This window comes from Grammomys surdaster, unplaced genomic scaffold (assembly GCF_004785775.1).
Source record: "Grammomys surdaster isolate TR1022 unplaced genomic scaffold, NIH_TR_1.0 125271, whole genome shotgun sequence".
Taxonomy (NCBI): domain Eukaryota; kingdom Metazoa; phylum Chordata; class Mammalia; order Rodentia; family Muridae; genus Grammomys; species Grammomys surdaster.
The window spans coordinates 189,139-195,108 of record NW_021620153.1 but is presented as its reverse complement, the minus strand read 5'-3'; the positions used below and the strand labels follow the sequence as shown (position 1 = coordinate 195,108).

Below are 5,970 nucleotides of genomic sequence, written 5' to 3'. Positions count from 1 at the left end.
GTCAGTTCTCCCTACTAAGTGCAGTATAGAGTGCATATGAAGGTCAGTTCCCCCTACTAAGTAGGTTTTGGAGGCTCACACTCAGGTCATCAGGCTTGATGGCCTACAAACTATCTCACTGGCCCATAATGTTTTAATTTTAGACAGAGTATCACCGAGATACTCAAGCTGACATGGTCTAAAACTTGTTCTGTAGCCTAGGCAGGCCTTGAAAGACTCTCCTGCCTCAGCTCTTCAAATAGCTGAGGTCATAGGAATGTGCCATTAGGCATGACTCTTCTGAAAAATCCATGAAAGTAACAGAAGGCTCCTTAGGTATCAATCCAGAGCTAAAGATCACTGGTTTCAATTTGTCCAACACCCAGGACTCTCATCTCTAAGAATTAAATCCAGAGCCCAAAGCAACCCTAATGGTATTTGTAAGTTCCAACTGATAAGCCCAGCCTGATCCCAAGTCAACTCTTACCAGCACTGCCTGTGAAAATCCAAAGACCCAAAGACATGGAAAATAAATTATTAACTGACTTTTTGTACCCAGACAGTCTGTTGACAAATCAGCTCTACTCTGAGGAGCTCAGCTAAAAACCAAGCACAACCTCCTAGGCATCCACTGCTGAGCCAGGGGTCAGATAAGCAGACACAGCCAGGAGGAAAGCTGAGAGCAGGAGATAACACAGGGCATCGGCCAGGCCTGCTTTGTTGTGGATACTGATGTTCCTTCAACCAGAATGTACAACTGAGAGGTCAGTGGGGAAGCGTTGGTTCTTCCAAGAGAATGCAGAAAAAAGTCCACCTCAACCTCTGATGATCGGTTTTACATTTTTTTCCTTACTGTCCTTTCTCCCCTGCACCCCCTTTTTTCTTTTCTTCCCCCCCCCCCCCTTTGGTTTTTTGAGACAGGGTTTCTCTGTGTAGTCCTGGCTGTCCTGGAATTCTTTTCTTTTTAAAGACAAGATTTCTAGGCTGGCCTAGAACTCAGTGTATAACCAAAGATGACTTATAACTATCATTTTTTAAATGTTTTTAAATTTAATTATTTTATTTTATTTTATTTTATGTGCATGGGCATTTTGCCTACAGGTATATCTGTGTACTACATGCATGTCTGCTGCCTGTGAAGCAAGAAGAGGGCATTGGATCCCCTGGAACTGGCGTTACAGGTGGTTGTGACCACCATGTGGATGCTGGGAATTAAATTCAGGTCCTCTGGACGAGCAGTGCTCTTACCCCTGAGCCATCTCTGTAGCTCCAACCTTGAACTCTTCATCTTTGCACCTTCATCTTGCCAACACTGTCACTTTGGGAATACCATGTGGGTGTATTAGTTCTAGGGACAGAACCCAAGCTTTGTGCATGCTAGGTGAACACTCCCAACTGAACTACACCCCCAGTGCTTGCATGCTTCATTCTCTGCCTCTGCCTCCCTCCCTCCCCCTCCTCCCTTTCTCTTGCTCACTCTTGGTCCTTTTTCTTGGTGACAGGGTCTCACTATACAGCTCAGGCTGGAACTCCTGATCCTCCTACCTCTGTCTTCCAGATACTAGAAGATGAGAGACCTCAGAATTTATACAAACAAGTGTTCATTACAAGAATCATCACAACTCCTTATTTTACCTACTATTGAGACAGAAATCCACCAATATTAGTAAATCTGCTCACACCAGTCCTAAATTGTAACATAGTAACAACAATGCTGGGCAAAAAGTTTATTTTGGCTACAGAGAGCTAAGGGCCAAGTCGGGCTACAAGAGACCTTGCCTCGAAAACCAAAACAAACATCAGCCAGTAAAATGGCTCAGCATGTAAAGGCATTGATGACCTGACTTCTAGTCCCAGAACCACATGGTGGAGAGAGAGAACACACACACAAACACACACTATAATAAGTTAAAAAAAAAAACAGTAACAGTAGTAAAAATGTATTAAACACTGCATACGAAGGCTGGGGTAGTGACTCAGTTGGTAGAATGCTTCTCTCGAATGCACAGAGCACTGGGTTGTTCCCCATGACATTATAAAACTGTGTATGCGGGACACATTTGTCACCTAGCACTCACTCAGAACATCCCAGCACTCAGGCAAGAGGATCAGAACAAGGTCATCCTCAGCTATATATTGAGTTTGAGAACAGCCTGGGCTACATGAGACCCTGCCTCAAAAATAAACAATGCACACAAAATATTAGATTGTCAAGCTATCTGCCTGCCAAGCTCAAACTTCAAGGGATTGTTGTAAAGTGTCTCCTTCAAAGGTCACATCCTTGGAGTACCTCTCTCAGACTACTCCAGCTAAAATGACACAGGTAGCCACACAATTCACTCATGGCATGGGGTCCTCTCTGAAATGTTTTGTTAATAGACCTGTCATGGGCATTTCACACTCTTCAGTGAATTCTGGAAAAGAGGGACCTTGTTGAACATTTTTCCTACTGTCCCCAGCACCTAGCCCTAGATCTGGCACAGAATGACTGCATGCTGATTTTATTTCTTACTTCCAACTCTGTAACTGATTGGGGGACATGAGTCTCAGAGGTTTCCCTGCCAGTCTCTATGCTGAGAAAGTTCTAGGGCTACTGGGATGGATTCATCAGGTCTTCACAACAAAACTATGACATAAGTCCAGTAATTAGCCTGTCTGGTTGAAGAGGCCAAAGTTCAGAAAGGTCACACAGCTAGCAAGAGACAATGCCAGGATTTAAACTATACAGTGAGTTGTCTAGTCCTCAAGAGACATTAGGAGTTTTGTTGTTGTTGTTTTGTTTAATTTTGTTATTAATTTTATTATGTTTTATTAATTTTATTTTACATGTATAAGTGTTCTGCCTGCATGCACGTATGTCCAGTGGGTGCCTGAAGAGGCCAGAAGAGGGGAATTGCATCCCCTAGACCTGGAGTTACAGATGGCTGTGAGCCACCATGAAAGTTCTGGGAACTGACCCCAGGTCCTCTGCAAGAGCAGCAAGAATTCTTAACCAACTCCAGCTCCTAGTTTTTGTTCCTTTGTTTCCTTTCCTTTTGAGACAGTGCTTCATTGCATAATCCATAATGGCCTTGAATTCTTAGTGATTCTCCTGCCTCAGCCTCCTGTGTGCCAAGATTGCAGGAAGCAGGAATGTATCAACACACTCAGATTCTTTTTTTAAATTAATATATTTAGGATTTGGTTTTGTTTTTTGGAAGGAATAAGCCAATAAGAAAGAGGAGTAAGGTAAGTGTGTGGGCACCTGGTAAGGTGGCTTCATCACTGAAGAAAATGTTTCTCCCTCCCTCAGCAACCATAAACTGCCCATAGATTCTCAGGAAAAGGAAACAAGCCTCATAAGTAACACCTGTCCTCAAACATGTTAAGTAAGAACTGTGTTACTGAGCTGCAGTCCAGCCTTTCTTTTTCACCTAGAGTCATACAGACTTGAGTCCCGTTATAATGTAACCTGCAGCAGTCATCCTGCCTTGTTTGCCTCATTCTCCTGAGAGCTTGGACTGACTGTAGGCATGTGCCACCACGCCCACACCAAGCTTCCAGAGCTTGCTTGCTTGCTGGGTAAAGGTGCATGCCACCACCATGTCTGATGAGCTGAGTTGAATCCCCAGAACCCAATCGGTAGGAAGAGAGAACTGACTCTCCAAGCTGTCTTCTGATCTCTACACATGCTATAGTGTGTAAGGGCTCACAAACTCACACATCAACAAAACAAACAAAGGGATAAATGTTAAAAACACAATCATGGGCTAGAGAAATGGGTTAGCAGTTAAGACTATTTACTGCTCTTGCAAAGGACCCAGGTTTGGTTCCCAGTCCCCATACAGTGGCTCGAAACAGCCTGTTACTCCAGTTCCAGGGGATCCAGCACCCTCTTCTGGCCTCCAAGGGCTCTTACATAATAAACATAAATTCACAGAGGTACTCATACATTTAAAAGAAATATGACATAGTGGCACACAGGTTTAGTCCCAGCACTTGGAAGGCAGAGGCAATCGGATCTCTAAGAATTCAAAGCCAGCCTGTTCTCCATAAGGAGTTCCAGGACAGCCAAGGCTACAGAGTAAGACCTTCTCAAAAATAAAACAAAAAAACCAAAGTTACACTAAGTAACCAAGCCAGGCCTTGAAGTCTTCCTGTCTCACCCTCCAAAGTAGCTGACCTAACAGGCCTATACCACCATGCTCCATGACCTAGGCACTTTATCCTGGCTCTGCCACTGATACTGTGTGTCCTGGTTCAAGTTAATTTGCTTTTCTGGGCCTCATCTGTCTCTTTCTTACTTTAGGGGGTGGGAGTGGGGAGTTGGCAGTATTGGGATAAAATTAGGGCCTAGTACATGCTAGGCAAGTATTGAGCTACACTCCCAGTCCAGAAACTAAATTCTAATCCCAGAAGTTCTACTTCTTATTTGCTGTGTGGCCTTGGGCAACAGCTTTAACTTCCCTGAACTTCAATTTGCTCATTTAGATGAAAGGAATTAGTTTTAGTACTTCTACTTAGTATGTTTCCCACCAACCACATACATTCTGACTACAGAGTTTTTTAAAAGTGTTTTCAATGGCTGGGCAGTGGTGGCCTTTAATCCCAGCACTTGGGAGGCAGAGGCAGGTGGATTTCTGAGTTCGAGGCCAGCCTGGTCTACAGAGTGAGTTCCAGGACAGCCAGAACTACACAGAGAAACCCTGTCTCGAAAAAAAAAAAAAAAAAAGTGTTTTTAATGTATTTATTTTGTGTGTATTTGTACTCATGCAGGGGTGTGCCTAAGGAGTTCAAAAGGCAACTTTCTGTTGTCAGTTTTTCTTTCACCATATGAAACCTCAGGACTGAACTCAGACAAGCACCTTGACCAGCTGAGCCATCTTGGCAGTCCCTGACTACTGTTTGAAAAACAACATTTTCAGTGCAGTACACTCTGAGTAGCTTTTTGTGAAGCGCACAACTCTTTATAATGTTAATAATTATCCAGACAGAACTATTATAAAGAGAGTTTCAGAGTTACATTAGCCACTTATTGACCACCAGGAGCTTTTCTCATCAGCCATCTCCTAAATCAGGTTGGCTCCGAGATGACCCACTTTTCATAGATGGGGAAACAGAGGCTTACAGAGGTTTCTACTGCGTGGCGAGGCCCGGAGACCACTCACCAACCTCGAAATGATAACTGAGCTGCCTGCGTCCTGAGCAGGGCTAAGGCCAAGGGTGTAGCCCTGTCTGTCCCGCCCGAGTACTCAGCTGGGGCCTCGAACTCGGGACCTGGGAGACCTGCCTACATACTCAGGTCAGACCCGCTCGCTGTTCCGTGCCTACCTGTTCCGCGGCCGGGCCGGGCGGCCGCGCAGGCCCCTCGGTTCTCCCTGGCCCGGGTCCCGGCCCGGCCCGGCCCGTCAGCAGCGGCTTGCTCCGGCTCCGGCGGGCACCTGCGTCCGGGCACCGCCCGCCGAGCCGACAGCACGGTGAACCAATGGAGACTTCCTCTGGGCATCATCTGCCAATCAGCGTACATGTCCCACCCAAGGAGGCGGGGCCTTCAAACTACGAGATGTCCTGGGCGGTACAGGCCCCGGGGCGCCGCAGCTTCTGGTTCCGCCCCTGCCGCGTTTTGGCTCCACCCCCAAAATGGGCCCCGCCTCATCCTGGCTCCTCCCCCATCCAAAGCTCAGGCGGTAGACTTGCTGCCAGAGCTGCTGCAGAACAAAGGCGCGCATAAGTAAACAACTTGACACTTGCCAAGTAACTTCTTTCCGCTCCTTTTTTTTTTCCCCGTTTTTTTTTTTTTTTTTAAAAAGGGAAGACAGTTTTAATCTAGATCAGCCTAACCTCGAACTCACTTTGTACCCAAGATGACCTTGAACCTCTCTGATCCTCTGGCCTCCACCCAGGGTTATCCGGAGCTAGAATGGAACCAAGTTGTTCTTGCTCGCTAGGCACAAACAGTACGAACAGAGATACATTTTTATCACAGTTACTAATCCTAGGGTAAGGAGAAAG

General features: G+C 45.8%; 1 protein-coding gene across 3 annotated transcripts in view; it reads right to left on the bottom strand.

Annotated features, from left to right (window-relative positions):
* March2 (membrane associated ring-CH-type finger 2) overlaps positions 1-5,421 on the bottom strand; it is a 24,398-nt gene extending 18,977 nt beyond the window's left edge. For 2 of the 3 annotated variants that reach the window (XM_028785556.1, XM_028785557.1), the window contains exon 1: positions 5,290-5,409. The gene's annotated coding sequence lies outside the window, so the exon portion shown is untranslated. Of the gene's footprint in view, positions 1-5,289 lie in introns of all 3 variants that reach the window. The other variant, XM_028785554.1, reaches the window with a different exon arrangement.
* Positions 5,422-5,970: the final 549 nt, after the last annotated feature.